Consider the following 27,777-nt stretch of genomic DNA (forward strand, 5'->3'; position numbering starts at 1 on the left):
CGCAGAAATAATTTTTGTGGTGCATGCGATACATGTGCGCATAATAGCTTCCCACCTATAGGTAATTTCTACTAGTGGAAGGGGTTTGCTTCTAGATACAACAATTAAGAACCATGAAACGGATGGAAAGAGCAAAAACGAACATAGACAGCTGATCTCATTGCCAAAAACAAAAGATTCTAAACACGCGGGAGTAAAGCACGAAATGACTTCATAGTTTTGTGCCCACGCACGATAATAACGTATTTGCACGTGAAACATGAAGTCAGCCTAAGAACGTGCTTTGTTATCTGCATTGTTTTGCAACATGCATGTAGGGCGCCTGTCTTGAAAAACAGTGAATTTGAGGGATTCTGTCAAGCCCTTGCTAGCTGGAGGCTAGAGCTACTTTAAGTTTCACATTGGTCTCTGACCAAAGAGTATGTGCCCGGCAACCAAACACACGGCAACAAAAGAAATGTTGCACTTGGAGGCCTGGCCGAGCTCATCGAGGCTAGCAAACATGCCCTTAAAATATGGGTTCAATTTGTGGTGCTTCTAGCTCTTGCGGTGAACATAAATACACTGTTTAATCTCTTTCATCAGTTCAGGCTTTTGATTAAATTAGCTAGCGCAGTAATTTTTTGGCTAGTGCAACAATCTTTCATCTTGCTCATTCTAGCAATTATTATTTTTAGTTCTAGCAACTACTCCCTCCATGTTGGTTTATAGGGCTTATGTGTGTACCTAGATCGCTAATTTGACATATATATATATACTATAAACTATATATGTAAAAATTATACCATTAGAAAATATAACATCTAAAAAATTACTAATATTTTTTTATAATAGATACATCATGTTAAGTTGGTCAAATTGACAATCTAGAGCTACACGTGAGACCAATAAACTGATATATATGGAGGAAGTATAACTATCAAACGAGTAGGCATTTCCATCTAGTGCTAAAAACTTGTTGCACCCCCTTCGGCAAAAATGTGCAATTTTAGTTAGTCTACAAATATGTAACTTAGATTTGTGGAGCTGCATTTAAAAAAATGCTATACAACTACCACATTGTTAATAAACGGGCATTCAAGATTGTTACCTACTGCCAAATAGATATGGAATTCTTGGTCCAATGTGACAAATGGTCACTAGTTTTTCCAGGTAAGTGCCTCTTGATGGATGATAGATTATCTCTCCTCCCTACCGCATTTTAAAATGCTCATCTGATTGACTCTCCTATGTTTCCTCCGCATGGCGGCCGGGAGAAACCCTACCGCCCCCCCTCCCTCGTCGGGGGCCTCGGTGGCGGCGCGTGGGCTCGAATCGGCGGCGGCACGACGGACGACGAGGTGGTGGTGAGCCATGCCGACGGTGGAGTAATGGGTGGGGGTGGGCTGCAGGGGAAACCCTAGGTCCTCTTCTCCTCGCCTCTCGGCGGTCGGCGGTGGAGGGCTAGCGTTTCGGCTGTGGCGGTGCCCAGGCGTGTGCGGTGTCTTCGGAATACGCGACTTGAGCTTGATGTCTCCGACGGCAACCTTGGCCAGCCTGGGATGGTCGCCGGCAGGGGCGACCTGAATAAAGGCGCCGGTCCTAGGGTCTCTCTTGGGCGAAGATGAAGACCTACCTGAGGCCTGCCCTTCTCGATCTGGCCGGAGTGTTGATTTCCGGAAGGCGCCGCCGGCGAATGTAACAGTGCTTATATTGCCTAGAGTTTGCTGGATCGGTGGTATTCGGTCGTGCACACCCATGCTTTTATTCCGACCTAGTCGTGGCTGCCCGTCGCCGGCCTTGGGGGATGATGACTGGAGGGAGGGAATCGAGGAAGGAGGTGAGGAACTGGCCAAGAATGGGGGGCTGGATGTGGTAAAGGAGTAAAAGGAGAGGGAGAGGCCCCCAGAGCCGGAGGAGGAATGGCAGCCATGGCAGTGCTCTAGTGGCAGAGACGAAGGAGGAATAGCTGTGGTCGCTCGAGCGCAAGGGTAATCCCTAGTCGCTGGCTCGCTGGGATATGCGGCACCTACGAGCCGGCCCGCATACGCTTTTAAAAAAAATCCATGAGTTGCTGCATATGCATTTATCTGGGCCTAACCTGCGGCGCCGCAGACGGCCCGGTGCCGCTTGCAGCGTGAGATGACGTTCTTGAAAGTTCAGAGATGGTAAACCTAGAGCGGGGTGAATAGGTTTCTACAGATTTTAATTCTTTCTTTGCAATATTAGGCTTTGCGGAATATAAATGTGAGCCTAATGCAAACTAGGTGAAAAAACCTATATGAGGATACAACTAACTCGAGCACGAAGGTGTAGGATAACGTTGCATAGAAAACAAAAAAATTCCTACGGCGAACACGCAATCCAAGCCAAGATGCAATCTAGAAGACGGTAGCAACGAGGGGGTATCGAGTCTCACCCTTGAAGAGATTCCAAAGCCTACAAGATGAGGCTCTTGTTGTTGCGGTAGACGATCACTTGCCGCTTGCAAAAGCGCGTAGAAGATCTTGATCACGATCGGTTCCGGCGCCACGAACGGGCAGCACCTCCGTACTCGGTCACACGTTCGGTTGTTGATGAAGACGACGTCCACCTCCCCGTTCCAGCGGGCAGCGGAAGTAGTAGCTCCTCTTGAATCCGACAGCACGACGGCGTGGTGTCGGTGGCGGTGAAGAAGTCCGGCGGAGCTTCGCTAAGCTACGCGGGCTATATGGAGGAGAAGGGGGCGGCTAGGGTTTGGGAGGGGGTGGCCGGCCACTCAAGGGGGGCGGCCAGCTTGTGGTCTTAGGGTGGCCGGCCCCCTCCCTTGGCCCCTCATTATATAGGTGGATCCCCAAGTGTTGGTGTCCAAGTCTTCGAATAAGACCCGAACAAAAAAACCTTCCATAAGAGGGGGAAACATAGCCCAACTAGGACTCCCACCCAAAGGTGGGATTTCCACCTCCCATGTGGGGGGTGGCCGGCCCCCTATGGGGGAGTCCACTTGGGACTCCTCCCCACCTAGGGCTGGCCGGCCATGGAGGTGGAGTCCCATGTGGACTCCACCTTCCTTGGTGGTTTCTTCCGGACTTTTCTAGAACCTTCTAGAACCTTCCATAGAACCTTCCGCGACATTTTATTTCACATAAAATGACATCCTATATATGAATCTTATTCTCCGGACCATTCCGGAACTCCTCGTGATGTCCGGGATCTCATCCGGGACTCCGAACAAATATTCGAACTCCATTCCATATTCAAGTACTACCATTTCAACATCCAACTTTAAGTGTGTCACCCTACGGTTCGAGAACTATGCAGACATGGTTGAGTACTCACTCCGACCAATAACCAATAGCGGGATCTGGAGATCCATAATGGCTCCCACATATTCAACGATGACTTTAGTGATCGAATGAACCATTCACATACATTACCAATTCCCTTTGTCTCGCGATATTTTACTTGTCCGAGGTTTGATCTTCGGTATCACTCTATACCTTGTTCAACCTCGTCTCCTGACAAGTACTCTTTACTCGTACCGTGGTATGTGGTCTCTTATGAACTTATTCATATGCTTGCAAGACATTAGACGACATTCCACCGAGAGGGCCCAGAGTATATCTATCCGTCATCGGGATGGACAAATCCCACTGTTGATCCATATGCCTCAACTCATACTTTCCGGATACTTAATCCCACCTTTATAACCACCCATTTACGCAGTGGCGTTTGATGTAATCAAAGTATCTTTCCGGTATAAGTGATTTACATGATCTCATGGTCATAAGGACTAGGTAACTATGTATCGAAAGCTTATAGCAAATAACTTAATGACGAGATCTTATGCTACGCTTAATTGGGTGTGTCCATTATATCATTCATACAATGATATAACCTTGTTATTAATAACATCCAATGTTCATGATTATGAAACTAATCATCCATTAATCAACAAGCTAGTTTAAGAGGCATACTAGGGACTTCTTGTTTGTCTACATATCACACATGTACTAATGTTTCGGTTAATACAATTATAGCATGATATATAAACATTTATCATAAACATAAAGATATAAATAATAACCATTTTATTATTGCCTCTAGGGCATATCTCCTTCAGTCTCCCACTTGCACTAGAGTCAATAATCTAGATTACATTGTAATGTACCTAACACCCATGGCATTCTGGTGTTGGTCATACTTTGCCCTAGGGAGAGCTTTAGTCAACGGTTCTGACACACTCAGAAACGTATGTATTTTGCAATTCATTTGCGTCTTCACGCATCACTCATTTTCCAAATGAGTCGGCATTAAATATGTTTGGTCTTCTGGTGGAACCTTAATTCCGCGGTCTGAAATATGTCACTAATATTGTCATACACAATATAGCTTCAAAGTTCTGACACTATCGGAACTACACCAAGTTCTCAAAGAACCTCTTGACTTTAACATCCTCAGTCATTGTCAAAACAATGACATATTCTGCCTTCGTTTGTAGAATCCGTCACAATATTTAGAACTCTTCTAAATCTAGCATTGTGCTACCTTTTAATCAACACTTAGCCTAATTTTGAGATTGAAATTTTATTTTTATATGTGACAAAACCAATATCGGTGCAACACCTTACAGCGATTTGTTTGTCATTTCTTCATACAAAACTATTTATATATCCTTGGTTCTTCTAAAGTACACAGGGATATTCTTACTGTTTGTCCAATGATCATCACATGAATTATTCTGGTATATGCTCCTAACATTTTAGAGCACATGATATCTGATTGTGTACATATTATTCGTGATCTATAATCACTCATGTGTTTTTACTCATTGAGTGTCAGATACACTCAAGTCTTGTTAAAACTTTAACATGACAAGAACATTTTCTTAATATTTCTATATTGAACTATTTCAATATCCATTCTATGTACTTTGACTTAAACTTATTTTGTGTTTCAATCTATCTTCATAGATCTTGACACTAGATATGTTTCAGTCCATATCCTTTCATTGAAATTAATTTCTCAATGAAACCTTTTAATCAAGTATATAATTACATCATTTATAACCAACTATATGTCACCTACATAAAGTGTAATAAATGTGTCTTAGCGCTCCCACTTAATTTCTTGCAAATGCAAGCCTCTTCATCGTCTCTGATGAAATCAAAAACTCTTTGACTATTTCATCTGGTGAAGATTCCAACTCCGTGATACTTACTTCATCTAATTTGAAGTCGTATACCTATCTAGTATTCCACGGACCAGCAAAACTCTTGGTTGTATCTTGTATACACCTTTAATACACACTTCTGATAAGTAATGTATTTTGCCATCCTACTAACATATCTCATAAAGGAAATATGTAGTGTTTACTAGAATAATCCATATAGACTTACTAGAATAATCCATATAGACTTTAAGCATTGCTACGGAAGATCTAATCTTGTCGTAGTCAACTCTTTGAACTTTGTCATAAACAACTTTTCGACAAGTCAAGCTTCTTCAAGGATATTCCATCCAAGTCCATCAATTTTATAGATCCATTCACTTTCAAAAAGTTTTTATCTATCTTGGATTTCATGGCATATAGCCATTTTAACAGAGTCAGGGCCCATCATAACTTCTTTGTTTATAGTTGGTTTATCATTGTTCAAAATCAATCCTTTGTCCACAAATCATTTATTTGATCACAAAGTAAACCATACCTACAAGGTTCAATATGTACTTCGATCTTCATGGCTAAAACACTTTGTAGTCATGGGAGCCATGATCATTGTGGCCGCTTCCGAAACCAATTCCGATGCTGCGCTACTCTGATCATTATGCTCAGGTTCATAAACCTTATCAAATTATATTGTCCTCCCACTCAAATACTTCACTAGAAACAATTTCTCGGAAATAAGAAACATTGACAAACACTTTTGTCTTTGTCTCGTGGGAAGAATTCCCAACTAAATCTCTGGGATAACCAACAAAGACATTCATCCGATTTTGGTTGTAAACTCTTAGACCAAAATTTAAAGAAAAGACTATTAGGGTTTATACCCATACCATAACTTGTATGGTGTCATTTCAATGGATCATGATGATGCTCTATTCATTGTAAAAGCGGTAGTCACTAAAGCATAATCCACAAAAATATAATGGCGTCATAATATTTTATCTCATCATTGATCCAACAAGGTTTGGATACATCTCTTGGATACTTCATCATCACTATGATACTCCAATAAATGTGAGTTGTAGAACAATTTCATAACTCTCTTAGATGTTCGCTAAAACTCGTAATTCAAATATTTCCACCATGATCCAATCATAGATATTTGACTTTTCTATTACGATGATTTCCACTTCATGCTGAAACTTATTTGAATTCATTCAAATGTTTCAAACTTCTTCCTTATTGAATATATCCACATATATACTCAATTCATTGTTGAAAGTTTTCATGAAGTAGAAGAATCTCCCGCACACAACTATGCTCAGTGAACCACATACATCATTATGTATTTTTCCACTAAGTTTGTTGCCCGTTCAACTCTTGGCCTATGAACGGTATTTTAATCATTCTCTTTAGAAAAGATTTGCAAGCGCCAAATGATTCAAAAATCAAATGACTCCAAAAATCCATTTGCATGGAGTTCCTTCATGCGTTCCTTTCTAACATGACCTAAATGGCGGTTCCACAAATAAGTGAAATTCAAATCATTTGCCTTATGGCATTTTAGCGTCAGTATTATGTGTGTGTGTTTCACCATTAAGATTTATAATAACTTATCCATCACACATGGAGTAATGTCATAATTTGAACAACTCATTGTTTTCATTTGACCAGAGCAAAATAACAATTATTAAGTTCTTTATTATAAATTCTAAGGGCTAGATAGAATGCCAACGACGAACATAATAACACTTTATTTTGTTCCAGACGTGTATTCCTATCATATTCCTTGTCAGTCACCTAGGCCATTGTATTCTTGTATTGCGTTGTTTTGTATGACACTTCATACCAACCAATGTAGTACTAATACCCAAGAATTTCATAGTGTGACTTAACTAGGAATACAACCATAACATGTATATCATTTATATACACCTGAGCTAGACCTTCTAGTCTTTTCTTTTCTTTTTGCCAGAATATCTTTTGCAGTTTCTCTTTTAGCTTTCCTCATTATTCAGAAAAACACTTCAACATAAATAACTTCTAGGTTTGTTGGTCAAATACCAATAACCTTGAGGTTCTTACTTTGAAGTTGATCATCATATGACAAGTGTTCTAGATTTCACTTATTAGTAACTATGATGAACAATTTCACTCATAATTTTATCCATCAATTCATGACAACTTTTTGAGACCATGTCTGTACATGCTAGGCTCATAAAGTTTAACCTTAGTATTCGCATGTGCAAATCTGGCTTGTACCCGTTGTGTGCACACGTAGAATCTATCACACCCGATCATCACGTGATGCTTCAAAACGACGAGTCTTAGCAACGGTGCATACTAAGGATGATAACTTCATGGATATGCGAATATTATTAGTGCCCCAATAGTTGGAGGATTGTGACGCCTGGCGTCTTCAACCTTCATACATTCCCATAAAACTTATGAGTTTATGTAGTCTCACCAAAATATATTCTATCATCTTGCAATAAGGTCTTAGATATCACATATATCTCATACCTTGATTATTTCTGAAAACTAAATTTTCAGCTCCTTACTTTTCAAACAAATTTGAACTTCAAGTTTCACGGAGACAAGATAACTTTAGGTACTAATTGAAACCATAGCTCTTTGAATCAACAATGTGAGGTTTACTAAAAGTTTGCAATAGGACTTAATCAATTCTTGATTCTTTAACAATACGGTTCCAATCCGTAAAGTTTCTTATCAGATTTTAACAGTATTTCTATCTCAATTACAAGACTAACGCATGGTAGAAAACGGATGCCAATACTACAAAATTAATTCAAAATACTACTCAGACTATGTTTATGATAATTAGTTCATGTTTTAATCTAATTACTAATGAACTCCCACTTAATACAACATCCCTCATAGTTGTTAAGTGGTACACGATCCAAATCCACTACACCAAAACCGATCATCACGTGAGATGATGTAGCTTCAATGGTGAACATCAACATGTTGATCATATCATCCATATGACTCGTGTTCAACCTTTCGGTTTCCGTTGTCCCGAGGCCATGTCTCAGACATGCTAGGCTCGTCAAGCAAACCCAAGTATTCCGCGTGTGCAACATGGCTTACACCCGTTGTATGTGAACGTTGAGTCTATCACATCCGATCATCACGAGATGCTTCGAAACGACGAACTGTACAACGGTGCATACGAGGGGAGAACACTTTATTATCTTGATATTAATGTGAGGGATCATCTTATAATGCTACCGTCGCGTTCTAAGCAAAATAAGATGCATAAAGGATTAACATCACATGCAATTCATATGTGATATGATATGGCCCTTTTGTCTTTGCGCCTTCGATCTTCATCTCCAAAGCACGGACATGATCTCCATCATCAACGGGCATGATCTCCATCATCGTCGGCGTAGCGTCAAGGTTCATGGCGCCATCTTCATGGTTGTTCACCTCATGTAGCAACTATTACAACTATTTTGAAATACTACTCAACATGAAAATTAAAGACAACCATAAGGCTCCTGCCGGTTGCCACAATACAATAATGATCATCTCATACATATTCATCATCACATTATGGCCATATCACATCACCAAACCCTGCAAAAACAAGTTAGACGTCTCTAATTTGGTTTGCATATTTTACGTGATTTAGGGTTTTCGAGAGAGATCTAATCTACCTACGAACATGAACCACAACGGTGATACTAGTGTTGTCGATAGAAGAGTAAATTGAATCTTCACTATAGTAGGAGAGACAGACACCCGCAAAGCCACTTATGCAATACAAGTTGCATGTCGAGCGTGGAGCAAATCTCATGAACGCGGTCATGTAAAGTTAGCCCGAGCCGCTTCATCCCACTATGCCACAAAGATGCAAAGTACTCAAACTAAAGATAACAAGAGCATCAACGCCCACAAAACCATTGTGTTCTACTCGTGCAACCATCTATGCATAGACACGGCTCTGATACCACTGTAGGATAACGTTGCATAGAAAACAAAAAATTTCCTACGGCGAACACGCAATCCAAGCCAAGATGCAATCTAGAAGACGGTAGCAACGAGGGGGTATCGAGTCTCACCCTTGAAGAGATTCCAAAGCCTACAAGATGAGGCTCTTGTTGTTGCGGTAGACGATCACTTGCCGCTTGCAAAAGCGCGTAGAAGATCTTGATCACGATCGGTTCCGGCGCCACGAACGGGCAGCACCTCCGTACTCGGTCACACGTTCGGTTGTTGATGAAGACGACGTCCACCTCCCCGTTCCAGCGGGCAGCGGAAGTAGTAGCTCCTCTTGAATCCGACAGCACGACGGCGTGGTGTCGGTGGCGGTGAAGAAGTCCGGCGGAGCTTCGCTAAGCTACGCGGGCTATATGGAGGAGAAGGGGGCGGCTAGGGTTTGGGAGGGGGTGGCCGGCCACTCAAGGGGGGCGGCCAGCTTGTGGTCTTAGGGTGGCCGGCCCCCTCCCTTGGCCCCTCATTATATAGGTGGATCCCCAAGTGTTGGTGTCCAAGTCTTCGAATAAGACCCGAACAAAAAAACCTTCCATAAGAGGGGGAAACCTAGCCCAACTAGGACTCCCACCCAAAGGTGGGATTTCCACCTCCCATGTGGGGGGTGGCCGGCCCCCTATGGGGGAGTCCACTTGGGACTCCTCCCCACCTAGGGCTGGCCGGCCATGGAGGTGGAGTCTCATGTGGACTCCACCTTCCTTGGTGGTTTCTTCCGGACTTTTCTAGAACCTTCTAGAACCTTCCATAGAACCTTCCGCGACATTTTATTTCACATAAAATGACATCCTATATATGAATCTTAGAGCATCTCCACTCGTCCCCCCGAGGAGGCCCCCGGCGAGCGTTTTTTCCATCCGGACGGCGAAATTCGGCCCAGTCGCGCCCCCGGTTCCTCGTTTTCGTCCGGATTTGGGCCTAAATTCATCCGGCGATCCCACGCCCCCCCCCGGCCCCCCGGGGAGCTCTCGGGGACTCCGGACGAGTGAAAAGCGGGGAAGGGCCCGATCTGTCGGTGACTGGACGCACGAACCCCACCGCCACGTCGCTCAAATTCTCCCCCACCCCTCGTATCTCTCTCGCCGCCGGCACCACCCCGCCGGCTTGTTGCCCAGATTGCGCCGCCACTCCTTCCCCACCTGCCTATATTCCGCCGTGTTTGGACGACGGCCTATCTCGGTCGCTCTTCCGCCGGCCTGTTTTCCGGCCTGCTTGCTCGTCGTCGCTCGCGGCTCGGGTTGCCTCGACCACGCCCGTCAGGTGTTCGTCCATTTGCCTCGCCGGCCATGGACTCGGACGAAGAGGAGGAGCAGATGTTCGTCGAGCTTATGCAAGAAGAGATGGCAGCAGCCGCCCAAGACGACGAGCACATGATGATCCTTGGTTGCTTGGCAAGCATGTACGCCGGACTGGCAACTCGTCGGCGTGGTGGGTCGGCACGAGGTCGCCGGAAGTGCAAGCCGAGACAGCGAATGGAGGGCTACTGCATGTTGTACGCCGACTACTTCGCCGACAATCCATTGCACGGTGAGACTGTTTTCCGGCGTCGTTTTCAGGATGAGCAAAGCTATTTACTGCAAATTGTGTATGCCATCCGCCACTTTGATCCCTACTTCAGATGCAAGGCGGATTGCACCGGTTTGGTTGGATTTTCACATCGCAGAAGTGCACGTGGCTATGAGGATGCCGGCGTATGGAGCTCCCGGTGATACTGCAGATGACTATCTTCGGATGGCGGAGTCCACCGCCCTTGATTGTTTCTACCGGTTCTCGCAGGGGCCGTCATAGCAGTGTTCGGGGACTATTTCTTGAGATCACCCACTGTCGAAGACACTCAGAGGATCCTTGCAACAAATGAAGCTAGAGGTTTTCCAGGGATGCTTGGAAGCATTGATCGCATGCATTGGCAATGGAAGAACTGTCCGTTTGCGTGGCAGGGAATGTACAAGGGTCACAAAAAGGCTGCACTCGTGATACTTGAAGCAGTGGCTACCCATGATCTTTGGATTTGGCACTCTTTCTTTGGTATGCCTGGATCCAACAATGACATCAACGTCCTAAACTGCTCCCCGGTCTTTTCCAAGCTTGTTGAGGGTCATGCTCCCCGGTGGACTATGTGATCAATTGTCGGCACTACAACAAAGGATACTACCTTGCAGACGGTATCTATCCAAAGTGGGCAACATTTGTGAAGACGATCTCCAACCCTAGCACCCCCAAACTTTGCGAGTTTGTCAAGAAACAAGAAGCTTGCCGAAAAGACGTCGAGCGAGCATTTGGTGTCCTACAGCAGAGATTTGCTGTCGTCCGGTTCCCCGCTATGACTTGGTCCAAAGATCAGATGTGGGAGGTGATGAACTGCTGTGTGTGCCTACACAACATGATTATTGAAGATGAGCGAAAGCATCCGGTTCCTCTGGCTGAGCAAGAAGCACCATATGAGAGAGAGGGTCCTCTTGCACAGCCTAATCACCAAGTGCCTCCATCATGGGCCGCCTTCATTGCTATGCGCCAGGAGATTCGAGACTCTACAATGCACCACCGCCGCAAGATGATCTGGTGGAGCACATATGGAGGCTCCGAGGCAACGCCAACGCCGACGCCAACTAGTCTGTCTTAATTTGTTTGAAAAATTGTGAAATTTGTGTGCTTCATTTGTTTCAGCACTTGTTAAACATTGTACTGTTATCGCCGAATTTGATTCAGCAATTTTCGTCCTCTTGTTTGCCGAACTTGTTAAATTTTATGTTGAATTTGTTTGAAATATGTCAAATGGTCGAGGTTGGGGGTTTCCTGCCGGGGGGACGGCTGGAACTTCGGCGCTCCCCACGCCAAAACTTCATCCAATCCGGACGAAAATTTCGCCGGATTTGGGCGTGGGGAGCGCCAACGAGTGGGGATGCTCTTATTCTCCGGACCATTTCGGAACTCCTCGTGATGTCCGGGATCTCATCCGGGACTCCGAACAAATATTCGAACTCCATTCCATATTCAAGTACTACCATTTCAACATCCAACTTTAAGTGTGTCACCCTACGGTTCGAGAACTATGCGGACATGGTTGAGTACTCACTCCGACCAATAACCAATAGCGGGATCTGGAGATCCATAATGGCTCCCACATATTCAACGATGACTTTAGTGATCGCATGAACCATTCACATACATTACCAATTCCCTTTGTCTCGCGATATTTTACTTGTCCGAGGTTTGATCTTCGGTATCACTCTATACCTTGTTCAACCTCGTCTCCTGACAAGTACTCTTTACTCGTACCGTGGTATGTGGTCTCTTATGAACTTATTCATATGCTTGCAAGACATTAGACGACATTCCACCGAGAGGGCCCAGAGTATATCTATCCGTCATCGGGATGGACAAATCCCACTGTTGATCCATATGCCTCAACTCATACTTTCCGGATACTTAATCCCACCTTTATAACCACCCATTTACGCAGTGGCGTTTGATGTAATCAAAGTATCTTTCCGGTATAAGTGATTTACATGATCTCATGGTCATAAGGACTAGGTAACTATGTATCGAAAGCTTATAGCAAATAACTTAATGACGAGATCTTATGCTACGCTTAATTGGGTGTGTCCATTATATCATTCATACAATGATATAACCTTGTTATTAATAACATCCAATGTTCATGATTATGAAACTAATCATCCATTAATCAACAAGCTAGTTTAAGAGGCATACTAGGGACTTCTTGTTTGTCTACATATCACACATGTACTAATGTTTCGGTTAATACAATTATAGCATGATATATAAACATTTATCATAAACATAAAGATATAAATAATAACCATTTTATTATTGCCTCTAGGGCATATCTCCTTCAGAAGGCTCTCACAGGCAGTTAAATCATAAGCAAGGAGTTCGGTTAGAGATAACCAATAGCACGCGGAGACGAGGATGTATTCCCGTGTTCCCTTCCTTTGCAATAAGGTACGTCACGTTTGGAGGGGTGGAGGTCCCACGAAGGATTCCCCATGCCACGAAGGCTCACCCTATTCTCCGGAGCCTATCCCACGAAGGAATAGTGATACGCGTACAGCACGCGACCGTTGGGAACCCCAAGAGGAAGGTGTGATGCGTACAGCGGCAAGTTTTCCCTCAGTATGAAACCAAGGTTTAATCGAACCAGTAGGAGCCAAGAAGCACGTTGAAGGTTGATGGCGGCGAGATGTAGTGCGGCGCAACACCAGGGATTCCGGCGCCAACGTGGAACCTGCACAACACAAACCAAGTACTTTGCCCCAACGAAACAGTGAGGTTGTCGATCTCACCGGCTTGCTGTAAGAAAGGATTAGATGTATAGTGTGGATGATGATTGTTTGCAGGAAACAGTAGAACAATTGCAGTAGATTGTATTTCAAATGTAAAGAATGGACCGGGGTCCACAGTTCACTAGAGGTGTCTCTCCCATAAGATAAATAGCATGTTGGGTGAACAAATTACAGTTGGGCAATTGACAAATAGAGAGGGCATGACCATGCACATACATGATATGATGAGTATTGTGAGATTTAATTGAGCATTACGACAAAGTACATAGACCGCTATCCAGCATGCATCTATGCCTAAAAAGTCCACCTTCAGGTTATCATCCGAACCCCTTCCAGTATTAAGTTGCTAACAACAGACAATTGCATTAAGTATGGTGCGTAATGTAATCAATAACTACATCCTCGGACATAGCATCAATGTTTTATCCCTAGTGGCAACAGTACATCCATAACCTTAGAGGTTTCTCACTCCCTGCATTCACGGAGACATGAACCCACTATCGAGCATAAATACCCCCTCTTGGAGTTACTAGCAAAAACTTGGCCATAGCCTCTACTAATAACGGAGAGCATGCAAGATCATAAACAACACATAGATATAAATTGATAATCAATATAACATAGTATTCTCTATCCATCAGATCCCAACAAACACAACATATAGCATTACAGATAGATGATCTTGATCATGTTAGGCAGCTCACAAGATCCGACAATGAAGCATAATGAGGAGAAGACAACCATCTAGCTACTGCTATGGACCCATAGTCCAGGGGTGAACTACTCACTCATCACTCCGGAGGCGACCATGGTGGTGTAGAGTCCTCCGGGAGATGAATCCCCTCTCCGGCAGGGTGCCGGAGGCGATCTCCTGAATCCCCCGAGATGGGAATGGCGGCGGCGGCGTCTTTGGAAGGTTTTCCGTATCGTGGCTCTCGGTACTGGGGGTTTCGCGACGAAGGCTATTTGTAGGCGGAAGGGCAGGTCAAGGGGCGTCACGGGGGCCCAGGAGACAGGGTGGCGCGGCCAGGGCTTGGGCCGCGCCGCCCTATCACCTGGCCGCCTCGTGGCCCCACTTCGTTGACTCTCCGGTCTTCTGGAAGCTTCGTGTGAAAATAGGCCCCTGGGCGTTGATTTCGTCCAATTCCGAGAATATTTCCTTACTAGGATTTCTGAAACCAAAAACAGCAAAAACAAAGAATCGGCTCTTCGGCATCTTGTTAATAGGTTAGTTCCAGAAAATGCATAAATATGACATAAAGTATGCATAAAACATGTAGATATCATCAATAATGTGGCATGGAACATAAGAAATTATCGATACGTCGGAGACGTATCAGCATCCCCAAGCTTAGTTTCTGCTCGTCCCGAGCAGGTAAACGATAACAAAGATAATTTCTGGAGTGACATGCCATCATAACCTTGATCATACTATTGTAAAGCATATGTAATGAATGCAGCGATCAAAACAATGGTAAATGACATGAGTAAACAAATGAATCATATAGCAAAGACTTTTCATGAATAGTACTTTCAAGACAAGCATCAATAAGTCTTGCATAAGAGTTAACTCATAAAGCAATAATTCAAAGTAAAGGTATTGAAGCAACACAAAGGAAGATTAAGTTTCAGCGGTTGCTTTCAACTTGTAACATGTATATCTCATGGATAGTTGTCAATGTAAAGTAATATAACAAGTGCAATATGCAAGTATGTAGGAATCAATGCACAGTTCACACAAGTGTTTGCTGCTTGAGGTAGAGAGAGATAGGTGAACTGACTCAACAATAAAGGTAAAAGAAAGGTCCTTCAAAGAGGAAAGCATCGATTGCTATATTTGTGCTAGAGCTTTGGTTTTGAAAACAAGAAACAATTTTGTCAACGGTAGTAATAAAGCATATATGTTATGTAAATTATATCTTACAAGTTGCAAGCCTCATGCATAGTATACTAATAGTGCCCGCACCTTGTCCTAAGTAGTTCGGATTACCTGGATTATCATCGCAATGCACATGTTTTAACCAAGTGTCACAAAGGGGTACCTCTAGCTATGCCGCCTGTACAAAGGTCTAAGGAGAAAGCTCGCATCGGATTTCTCGCTATTGATTATTCTCAACTTAGACATCCATACCGGGACAACATAGACAACAGATAATGGACTCCTCTTTTATGCATAAGCATGTAACAACAATTAATTTTCTCATATGAGATTGAGGATATATGTCCAAAACTGAAACTTCCACCATGGGTCATGGCTTTAGTTAGCGGCCCAATGTTCTTCTCTAACATTATGCAATGCTCTAACCATTTTGGTGGTAAATCTCCCTTACTTCAGACAAGACGAACATGCATAGCAACTCACACGATATTCAACAAAGAGTAGTTGATGGCGTCCCCAGGAACATGGTTATCGCACAACAAGCAACTTAATAAGAGATAAAGTGCATAAGTACATATTCGATACCACAATAGTTTTTAGGCTATTTGTCCCATGAGCTATATATTGTAAAGGTAGAGGATAGAAATTTTAAAGGTAGCACTCAAGCAATTTACTTCGGAATGGCGGAGAAATACCATGTAGTAGGTAGGTATGGTGGACACAAATGGCATAGTGGTTGGCTCAAGTATTTTGGATGTATGAGAAGTATTCCCTCTCGATACAAGGCTTAGGCTAGCAAGGCTATTTGAAACAAACACAAGGATGAAGCGGTGCAGCAAAACTCACATAAAAGACATATTGTAAACATTATAAGACTCTACACCGTCTTCCTTGTTGTTCAAACTCAATACTAGAAATTATCTAGACCTTAGAGAGACCAATTATGCAAACCAAATTTTGGCAAGCTCTATGTATTTCTTCATTAATAGGTGCAAAGTATATGATGCAAGAGCTTAATCATGAGCACAACAATTGCCAAGTATCACATTATCCAAGACATTTTAGCAATTACTACATGTATCATTTTCCAATTCCAACCATATAACAATTTAACGAAGAAGAAACTTCGCCATGAATACTATGAGTAAAGCCTAAGGACATATTTGTCCATATGCAACAGCGGAGCGTGTCTCTCTCCCACACAATGAATGCTAGGATCCATTTTATTCAAACAAAACAAAAACTAAAACAAACCGACGCTCCAAGCAAAGCACATAAGATGTGATGGAATAAAAATATAGTTTCAGGGGAGGAACCTGATAATGTTGTCGATAAAGAAGGGGATGCCTTGGGCATCTCCAAGCTTAGACGCTTGAGTCTTCTTGATATATGCAGGGGTGAACCACCGGGGCATCCCCAAGCTTAGAGCTTTCACTCTCCTTGATCATGTTGTATCATCTCCCTCTCTTGATCCTTGAAAACTTCCTCCACACCAAACTCAAAACAACTCATTAGAGAGTTAGTGCATAATCAAAATATACATGTTCAGAGGTGACATAATCATTCTTAACACTTCTGGACATTGCACAAAGCTACTGAAAGTCAATGGAATCGAAATATCCATCAAACATAGCAAAACAGGTAATGCGAAATAAAAGGCAGAATCTGTCAAAACAGAACAGTTCGTAAAGACGAATTTTATTGAGGCACCAGACTTGCTCAAATGAAAATGCTCAAATTGAATGAAAGTTGCGTACATATCTGAGGATCACTCACGTAAATTGGCATAATTTTCTGAGTTACCTACAGAGAATTTTGCCCAGATTCGTGACAGCAAAGAAATCTGTTTCTGCGCAGTAATCTAAATCTAGTATGAACCTTACTATCAACGACTTTACTTGGCACAACAATGCACAAAACTAAGATAAGGAGAGGTTGCTACAGTAGTAAACAACTTCCAAGACACCAGAATAAAACAAAGTACTGTAGTAAAAACATGGGTTGTCTCCCATAAGCGCTTTTCTTTAACGCCTTTCAGCTAGGCGCAGAAAGTGTGTATCAAGTATTATCAAGAGATGAAGTGTCAATATCATAATTTGTTCTAATGATAGAATCAAAAGGTAACTTCTCTTTCTAGGGAAGTGTTCCATACCTTTTTTGAGAGGAAATTGATATTTAATATTACCTTCCTTCATATCAATGATAGCACCAACAGTTCGAAGAAAAGGTCTTCCCAATATGATGGGACAAGATGCATTGCACTCAATATCCAAGACAACAAAATCAACGGGGACAAGGTTATTGTTAACGGTAATGCGAACATTATCAACTTTCCCCAAAGGTTTCTTTGTAGAATGATCAGCAAGATTAACATCCAAATAACAATTTTTCAATGGTGGCAAGTTAAGCATATTATAAATTTTCTTAGGCATAACAGAAATACTTGCACCAAGATCACATAAAGCATTACAATCAAAGTCATTGACCTTCATCTTAATGATGGGCTCCCAACCATCTTCGAGCTTCCTAGGAATAGAAGCTTCGCGTTCTAGTTTCTCTTCTCTAGCTTTTATGAGAGCATTTGTAATATGTTTTGTGAAAGCCAAGTTTATAGCACTAGCATTAGGACTCTTAGCAAGTTTTTGTAAGAACTTTATAACTTCAGAGATGTGGCAATCATCAAAATTTAAACCATTATAATCTAAAGCAATGGGATCATCATCCCCAATGTTGGAAAAAATTTCAGCAGCTTTATCACAAGCAGTTTCAGCAGTTTTAGCAGTTTCAGGCAGTTTTTCGCGCTTTGCATTTGAAGTGGAAACATTGCCAACACCAATTATTTTACCATTAATAGTAGGAGGTGCAGAAACATGTGTAGCATTAGCATTACTAGTGGTTGTAATAGTCCAAACTTTAGCTATATTATCTTCTTTTTCATTTTCTTCTCTTTCCCACCTAGCACGCAATTCGGCCATCAATCTTATATTCTCATTAATCCTAACTTGGATGGCATTTGCTGTAGTAACAATTTTATTATTATGATTCTCATGAGGCATAACTTTCGATTTCAAAAGATCAACATCAGCAGCAAGACTATCGACTTTAGAAGCAAGTATATCAATTTTCCAAGCTTTTCTTCAACAGATTTGTTAAAAGCAGTTTGTGTACTAATAAATTCTTTAAGCATGGCTTCAAGTCCAGGGGGTGTGTTCCTATTATTGTTGTAAGAATTCCCATAAGAATTACCATAGCCGTTGCCATTATTATAAGGATATGGCCTATAGTTGTTACTAGAATTGTTCCGGTAAGCATTGTTGTTGAAATTATTATTTTTAATGAAGTTCACATCAACATGTTCTTCTTGGGAAACCAATGAAGCGAACGGAACATTATTAGGATCAACATTATTCCTATCATTCACAAGCATAGAGATAATAGCATCAATCTTATCACTCAAGGAAGAGGTTTCTTCGACAGAATTTACCTTCTTACCTTGTGGAGCTCTTTCCGTGTGCCATTCAGAGTAATTAATCATCATATTATCAAGAAGCTTTGTTGCCTCACCAAGAGTGATGGACATAAAGGTACCTCCAGCAGCTGAATCCAATAGGTTCCGCGAAGAAAAATTCAGTACTGCATAAAAGGTTTGGATGATCATCCAAGTAGTCAGTCCATGGGTTGGGCAATTTTTAACCAAAGATTTCATTCTTTCCCATGCTTGTGCAACATGCTCATTATCCAATTGTTTAAAGTTCATTATGCTACTCCTCAAAGATATAATTTTAGCAGGGGGATAATATCTACCAATAAAAGCATCCTTGCATTTAGTCCATGAATCAATACTATTCTTAGGCACAGATAGCAACCAATCTTTAGCTCTTCCTCTTAATGAGAAAGGGAACAATTTTAATTTTATAATGTCACCATCTACATCTTTATACTTTTGCATTTCACATAGTTCAACAAAATTATTAAGATGGGCAGCAGCATCATCAGAACTAACACCAGAAAATTGCTCTCGCATAACGAGATTCAGTAAAGCAGGTTTAATTTTAAAGAATTCTGCTGTAGTAGCAGGTGGAGCAATAGGTTTGCATAAGAAATCATTATTATTTGTGGTTGTGAAGTCACACAACTTAGTATTTTCAGGAGTACCCATTTTAGCAATAGTAAATAAAACAAACTAGATAAAGTAAATGCAAGCAACTAATTTTTTTGTGTTTTTGATATAGCAAACAAGATAGCAAGTAAAGTAAAATTAGCAACTAATTTTTTTGTATTTTGATTTAGTGCAGCAAACAAAGTAGTAAATAAAATAAAGCAAGACAAAAACAAAGTAAAGAGATTGCGATGTGGAGACTCCCCTTGCAGCGTGTCTTGATCTCCCCGGCAACGGCGCCAGAAAACAGTTGCTGGCGCAAAGTTGACGTGGGAGTTAGAGATCTCTGTGGCGTAACTTTTCTTCAGATCCCCGGCAACGGCACCAGAAAACAGTCTTGATACGCGTACAGCACGCGACCGTTGGGAACCCCAAGAGGAAGGTGTGATGCGTACAGCGGCAAGTTTTCCCTCAGTATGAAACCAAGGTTTAATCGAACCAGTAGGAGCCAAGAAGCACGTTGAAGGTTGATGGCGGCGAGATGTAGTGCGGCGCAACACCAGGGATTCCGGCGCCAACGTGGAACCTGCACAACACAAACCAAGTACTTTGCCCCAACGAAACAGTGAGGTTGTCGATCTCACCGGCTTGCTGTAACAAAGGATTAGATGTATAGTGTGGATGATGATTGTTTGCAGGAAACAGTAGAACAATTGCAGTAGATTGTATTTCAAATGTAAAGAATGGACCGGGGTCCACAGTTCACTAGAGGTGTCTCTCCCATAAGATAAATAGCATGTTGGGTGAACAAATTACAGTTGGGCAATTGACAAATAGAGAGGGCATGACCATGCACATACATGATATGATGAGTATTGTGAGATTTAATTGGGCATTACGACAAAGTACATAGACCGCTATCCAGCATGCATCTATGCCTAAAAAGTCCACCTTCAGGTTATCATCCGAACCCCTTCCAGTATTAAGTTGCTAACAACAGACAATTGCATTAAGTATGGTGCGTAATGTAATCAATAACTACATCCTCGGACATAGCATCAATGTTTTATCCCTAGTGGCAACAGTACATCCATAACCTTAGAGGTTTCTCACACTCCCTGCATTCACGGAGACATGAACCCACTATCGAGCATAAATACCCCCTCTTGGAGTTACTAGCAAAAACTTGGCCAGAGCCTCTACTAATAACGGAGAGCATGCAAGATCATAAACAACACATAGATATAAATTGATAATCAACATAACATAGTATTCTCTATCCATCGGATCCCAACAAACACAACATATAGAATTACAGATAGATGATCTTGATCATGTTAGGCAGCTCACAAGATCCGACAATGAAGCATAATGAGGAGAAGACAACCATCTAGCTACTGCTATGGACCCATAGTCCAGGGGTGAACTACTCACTCATCACTCCGGAGGCGACCATGGCGGCGTAGAGTCCTCCGGGAGATGAATCCCCTCTCTGGCAGGGTGCCGGAGGCGATCTCATGAATCCCCCGAGATGGGATTGGCGGCGGCGGCGTCTCTGGAAGGTTTTCCGTATCGTGGCTTTCGGTACTGGGGGTTTCGCGAAGAAGGCTTTTGTAGGCGGAAGGGCAGGTCAAGGGGCGTCACGAGGGGCCCAGGAGACAGGGTGGCGCGGCCAGGGCTTGGGCCGCGCCGCCCTATCACCTGGCCGCCTCGTGGCCCCACTTCGTTGACTCTCCGGTCTTCTGGAAGCTTCGTGTGAAAATAGGCCCCTGGGCGTTGATTTCGTCCAATTCCGAGAATATTTCCTTACTAGGATTTCTGAAACCAAAAACAGCAGAAAACAGCAACTGGCTCTTCGGCATCTTGTTAATAGGTTAGTTCCAGAAAATACATAAATATGACATAAAGTATGCATAAAACATGTAGATATCATCAATAATGTGGCATGGAACATAAAAAATTATCGATACGTCGGAGACGTATCAAATAGCTCACTCACTTGTGGTACACTTTGAGGTAGCCTCCAAACCTTCACAATCTTGTTAGGAGCAAATCCACAGCCCGGATGCTTCCGGACCACTCTTGCCCACATAGGGTTTCCAAGGAACCCTAGAGAGCAAGCTTCTTGATGAATACAAGGGGGAATGAGATTTGGCTTGGTAGAACAGTAGATCGGGTCCTCCTCTATCGTTTCCCCGGAGGGATTTGAGTTTGGGTGGAGGAGGAGAGAGATCTGAGGCTTTTGGTGTTTCTAGCAATGGAGTATGAGAGAGAGAGCTCAAGAACAGCTTGTAGTGTAGTGCCTAACTATACAGAGGTAGGAGAAGGGCTATTTATAGTGTCACTTGAAATATGGCCGTTGCTCACTTGACACATCAGCTTTCTCCCGAGATTCCCGGTCAACTGGACCACAGACCGGAGAGCCCGGCGCAGGGGCCGGTCGGACCGGGCCAGGGACCGGACCCTCCGGTCCAAACCGGGCGGCAGGCCGGACTATGACCGGACCCTCGAAATGTCGCGCAGTACTCCCTCCGGTTGCAGTCGGCGCAGAGCTCGGTTGGCGTCGGGGCGCCCGGTCGAGAGCCCGATCAGACCGGGCCAGGGACCGGACCCGCCGGTCCAAACCGGGCGGCAGACCGGACCCCGACCGGGGGCACTTTGTGTCTTCCAGTAGGTCGCCCGGTTGTCATCAGCGCAGGAGCCGGTCGGCGTCGGAGCGCCCGGCCGTGCGCCCGGTCGACCGGGCGGCAGGCCGGAGCCAGCCGGCGCACGGTCCGGTCCAACCGGGCCTCTGACCGGATTCCTGCTGTAGACCCCTTTTTGATTGTTGTCGAAGTGGGGGGGGTCTCCTTTAGCCTCTTGTTCCTTTGATACACCATTTATGCCTCTTTAGCTAATACCTGGGATTATCCTTACAAACATGTATTAGGAAATACTCTAGCACGGTGTTATTGTTACCAAAATAATGGATAAGGGTAAAATACCCTTACAGTTCTCCCTCTCGATTCATGGCCGGGATGAACTCGTCGGTGAGCGGGTGGAGCTTGCGCGTGTACGGCCTAGACTTACCCTCCAGATGTTCCAACAACTCCTGATCTTTCGGGTCGAACTTCACGCCGGCCGTGTCACCGTCCTCCATGGCTGTTTGCCTAGGGGCATCGGGCGCGAATATCCATTTTCCGTTGACCTTTGGCGACCCCCACTCAAATGTTGGGACCTTGGGTACGTCGACCTCAGCACCACCCTTGCTGCGATTACAAGGTTTCAATGTGGGGATTATTAAGACGGTCGTGTTTGAAGATCGGATACGCTCTGGAGGTACCTCTCGCATGCTCATATCGAGTCGAGAATCAGCTCTTGTTCAAGAGAGTACTCGTGGATGGAGAGAAAATGACACTTCACTGCTCGTTGTGTGCATGTGGTTAGTTGTGTGGCGGTGTCCATATCAAAACCGTGCATGTGAGGTCGGTTAGTCGGACATCACCAGCGGGGTCTTTTTCTTTTCTTTTCTTTTTAGTTGCGTGCATTGTTGATGGCTAGACTTATCTTGACATCATGTTGTTAGAGAGGCTGGATTTATTTGATATCAACTTGGTATTAATAGATTCCTTTTATAAAAATGACGACATGTATAAGGATTAGCTATCAGTACTTTTATTAATGTTGAAGCTTCAAACTCCCGATTTGTAGTAGGGGGTCCGGGGTACCATGTACATTATATTTGGTGTTTTTTTAAAATGCTTTCTTAAAAAGTAAAAGTACAAAAGTTTTTGTTACATGATGTTGGCTCCCTGTGAAAGGGCCTTTTCATGTACCGTGGCTCCTCATGCGATTACACGATTCACCACCTTTCTTCAACTAGCGAAGAGAAGACAATCATCCTTTCATGCTCAGAGAACAATGGACAAGCAAGCGACGAATCTTTGGGTGCATGGGCGCAGATTTGTCTATGTCATCTGTCTCTCCAGGAGGGTATAACCCCTCGGTCCGTTTGCTCTAGGGAGCATATGGGCTTGCACTATGCCCAATCGCACCCGGGTCTAGGCTTTGAATGCCGCAACTACAGTAATATGTTTCGTACTTACGAGGATCTGCAGGGTCACAGGGCTTCCAGGTCTTGTGAGTGTTACTGGACTCGGATGTGTTCCTATGTGGACTATAGTTCTTGTTTTTCGTTCATTTTTGGGGTTTGATTCTTGCGTTAAGACTGGTTTGTTGTGGTATTTTGTGTGTTTGTGTCAAAAAACTTTTCTTGTACTGCTACTGTTTGTGTAATACTTGGTTAGGGCCGTATTAGAAGTATTGATTGTCTTCTCAACTGGTTGGACCTAATCGGCCCAAAAAACCAAGATCGACGCGGCGGCGCAGCACCGGAAGCAACCGAAGCGCTGCGAAGCGGCGGAAGGAGCTGGACCAATCGGAGCGTTATGGTGGAAGAACCGTCCTTATTAATTACAAGCGACAATCTCGCTTTTGCAATGATGTTTTTTGCCTGACTATGTCATGAGAGTGGCATTGTTCCAGATGTGGTTCAGACATAAGAGTGTTGGTATTGAATAGCCTTGTTTCGAGTAGGTGTTCAACATTGTCGTTGAGTGTTAGGAGTGTGCACTGTGGCCAAGAACGGTCAAGCATGATTTAGAGCTGTGAGAAGATTTAGTTATATCTAATACTAAACATTTGTACTTTAAACTTATTTGTAGCATTCTATGATTTTAGCGAATATAGTTTATGTTAGTTATTCGACATAGTTTACCACACAACAAGTTGCTATATATAAGCTAAGTTGTTATTTTTTATACATTTGTAATGTATATCAAAAATACACTTGCATTGCAATATATTTAAAACCGATTTTGTAACATTATTTTCTTTCATATGTTTTTACAGTTACACAAATTATCTATTATTATACATATTCTGTAGACATCTCTAAATCATTTGGTCTTGGAATACCTTATAGATGTTTAAGTATGTGAGTAGGGAAGCATACTTACAGAAACTTCGAGTGCATAAATTGAATTGTTGGCAACATTCTTATTGGTTTTTCATTGTCAAATGTGTCTTGTATGGTATAGTGGATTCATAAGAAATTGTCAACGGTGTGTATGCTCTCTACTTAGTATTGAAATATAATAGATTCTATTACTTTTGAGTAAATACGATTTGGTCATTTGATTTTCTTGAGCGCAAGGTTCTTGGATCATCTACCATAAACAAGTGCTTGTTGCAGGATCTGAAATAAAAAGAACCATGCACATAATTAACCATTAAAATAAGTTAAAATTTTAGTAAAACTTGCATACGATTTATATAAGCCTAACCAGTGGCGGAGCCAGGACATAAACCTTGTGTAGTCAATTCAAATATGTAGTCAAATACGTGTATTTATATGATTTTTTCGTAATTATTTACATGATTTATGTCTATGTATCTGAAAAACTGTGTAGCCATATGACTACACAGCTATAGTGTGGCTCCGCCACTGAGCCTAACTAAACTTGTCAACGCCTATTAGATTGTTTTGTTCCTTCATATGTGGTAGACACTATTAATCCACATTGACTAGTTTCTACAAATTGAAAACTATATTTAATAGTATGTTTAACGTAATTGATAAAAACATGGTGATTACCTATAGACTTTACTACCCCTGTTTTAATGAATACGCCTTATATTTTTTGAAAAGTCAAGCTAAGTAAACTGTGACCAAACTGTATTTTTTTTGGCAGTTTACAAAAACTAAATGAAACTTGTTGAAAGAACATCACACAAATCTAAAAGCACTAGATCGACGGCTCTCACATGCACAGGAGGTCCCGTGCACGGGAGAATCACCGCTCTCCCTAGGCACAAGGAACAATAGTATTAAATTCACGATTCTTATTAAAGAACATCACATCAAGAAACAAAAATTTGAGAGTAGGTCAAGATGTCAAGTTACGTGCTTATAGGTATAATATAACTACTATACTATTTGGGAACAAACATCTTTTTTGTAAGAATTTTGAGCTCATGTGAGGATTAAGCTGGGTTTGACACGTATTTCTTGGGCTGGTTTGGTTTCCATGGATATTTTCGTGGGTACAATTTTGGTGCTATGTGTCATTTTATTCTAAGGTACAAAAAAAATTATGGTACCAAAAGATGTAACTGAGTGCTTTCCTTCCTACAAGTGGGGTGATTTGGAGCGTGGCGGTAGCTGATGTGTGAATAGAAAAGTGGTGGGGATGGCAGCTTTTAGTTGGAGCTGTGTGGATTGGTCAAACCGTCAAAGCGGTGGTGGTCATCCACTGATCAACCCACGCGTCAAAGAGATGTAGTGCGGCGATTTCGTTTTGTCTCAGTCTATCTTCCAACGCGTGGTCTCACTCGACTCTTCTCCTATCTTCTTCTCTTTCTTTGCACATTATAATTATTCACCGATTAGAAAAAATCCTCACTGATCTCCCTCCCCACCGGCCATTCCCATGGTTGAGCTCCTCCGTGCCATAGATAGCTCTCCCCGACCTGGTCGGGCCGCCGCCTCTTTTCGTGACTGCAATTCATGCGCGCTTCCGTGGCGGGTGGCGCACTGCTATCCTAGCCGAGCTATTACTGAGAGCAGCAGTGAGGCGTGTCACAGCGAGAAAACTCCAGCCTCTGGGTAGAGGAAGCAAGCGGCAGAGGGGAGGCCATGTCGCGGTCGTCGATGACTTTGAGGCGGCCTTCGACGAGGACTCGGAGGAGGAGGAGCTCGAGCGCCCAGCGTGTACTGCCGGAAGCGGCGCAGTACATGGTTGTGCGACCCCGGCCATGGGGCAAGTGAGCGGCCGAGATTCGCCACCCTGTCAAGGCAGTCCGGGTCTGACTGCTGGTTTATTATCCCGGTCGCCATCAGAGACGGTGGAGGCGCGGAGGAGGAGTGGAGGAGGAGATGGACGTCCTCTTCTCTCCCTCCTGAGATGGATGGCGGGCGGAGGAGGAGCTGGACGCCCTCCTCTCCCTCGATCCGCACCTCCGCCGGTCTCCCATGGGAGCATCTCCCTGGCCGAGGTCTCCCTCCAAGGCTGCGTGAGCAGCACACCACCACCGCATAGAGAGCAGCACGAGGAGGCCGAGGATGGCGCGCTGGAGACCGAGACGAGGAGCCGCGGCGGCGGAGGCCGGCGCGGTGATGTGTCGTGCCGGCGGGCAGCAGCTTGGGAAGAGGCCTGTGGGTGACGGCGGCGGCGTTTCATTCGCGGAACAGAGAGAGCTAAGGTCGCGCGCCAGAGGGAGGAGCTTCGTGGCGGGGTCGCGTGGCCGAGCTCACGGCCAGAGCGGATAAGGCGAGGCCGGGAGCACGCAGGGCCTCCCGGAGTCGAGCGAGAGGAACCACCTCAACACCTGAGGGATGAGGCCAGCAACCATCTGTCGACGATTCGGTGCGCAGGTATGCGATCCTCCAATTTAGCTTCCTCTTTTCCATGACCGATCTTGGTAGATTTATCTCGGCCCCTTCCTCTACCATATGCGTCTCACCACTCTCCATCTCTATCAGGCAGCAGTGGATGCGGCAATGACGGAAACGGCTTCGTTGACCACGGGACTGGCGGAAAATTAAGTGATTTGCGTAGGTGATGTCAAGTGTTTTCCTAATAGAAGATGTCACACCTTGGCTGTGAGAATTATGTGCTGACTATCCAATTTTGCATACAGCTCGGTGAGTCTCCTTACTACTGGGTTCAGATTATTCGACTTTACATTGGTAATTTGAGCATAAATAAATTGGATGCAGATGTATGTACTTCTGTTAAAGGGTGGAAACTGGTAGTGGATAGTCCATATTATCCGACATTCGTATTCGAAAAAATAAAAATGGAAGTGGTAATATCCGAATCCGGACGTCTGTAGAAATGGATGTGGTAAATATCCGGATCCGTTTTACAAAAAGCAAAGACAAATATGGTATTGAATTTTGAAGCAAATATGGATATGAAAATGGATATATCCGTATCCGAATAAGATTATGTCAGCCAATTTTAGTAATTCGTCCCCAATATGCCAATTATCTAACCTAGAAAAACTAACAAATGGGCCAAATGTTCTTTCATGTTATTTTATTTGAAACTAATATGCATTATGTCAATATATTTATCTCTCTATCATTCTATAGTTGGCTCATTATAATACATTAATATATTATTTTCTTATATTCGTATCCGCTCCGAATTGAGAAAACATTCGATCCGTATTCATATTCGAGTAACACCCGCTCCGAATTCGTATTCGGCAACATCCGTATCCGCATCCGTATTTGTTTTGAAAATATGGAAACGGATATGGGAAGAGCACTATCCGATCCGCATCCGATCCGTTTCCACCCCTATCTGTT

The 27,777-nt window shown here is 43.4% G+C and overlaps 1 pseudogene; it reads right to left on the minus strand.

The window, feature by feature from the left end:
• LOC127343283 (NAC domain-containing protein 73-like) overlaps nt 1-22,560 on the minus strand; it is a 58,084-nt pseudogene extending 35,524 nt beyond the window's left edge.
• Between the last annotated feature and the right edge of the window lie 5,217 nt (nt 22,561-27,777).

The sequence above is a fragment of the Lolium perenne genome, chromosome 3 (genome assembly GCF_019359855.2).
Source record: "Lolium perenne isolate Kyuss_39 chromosome 3, Kyuss_2.0, whole genome shotgun sequence".
NCBI lineage: Eukaryota > Viridiplantae > Streptophyta > Magnoliopsida > Poales > Poaceae > Lolium > Lolium perenne.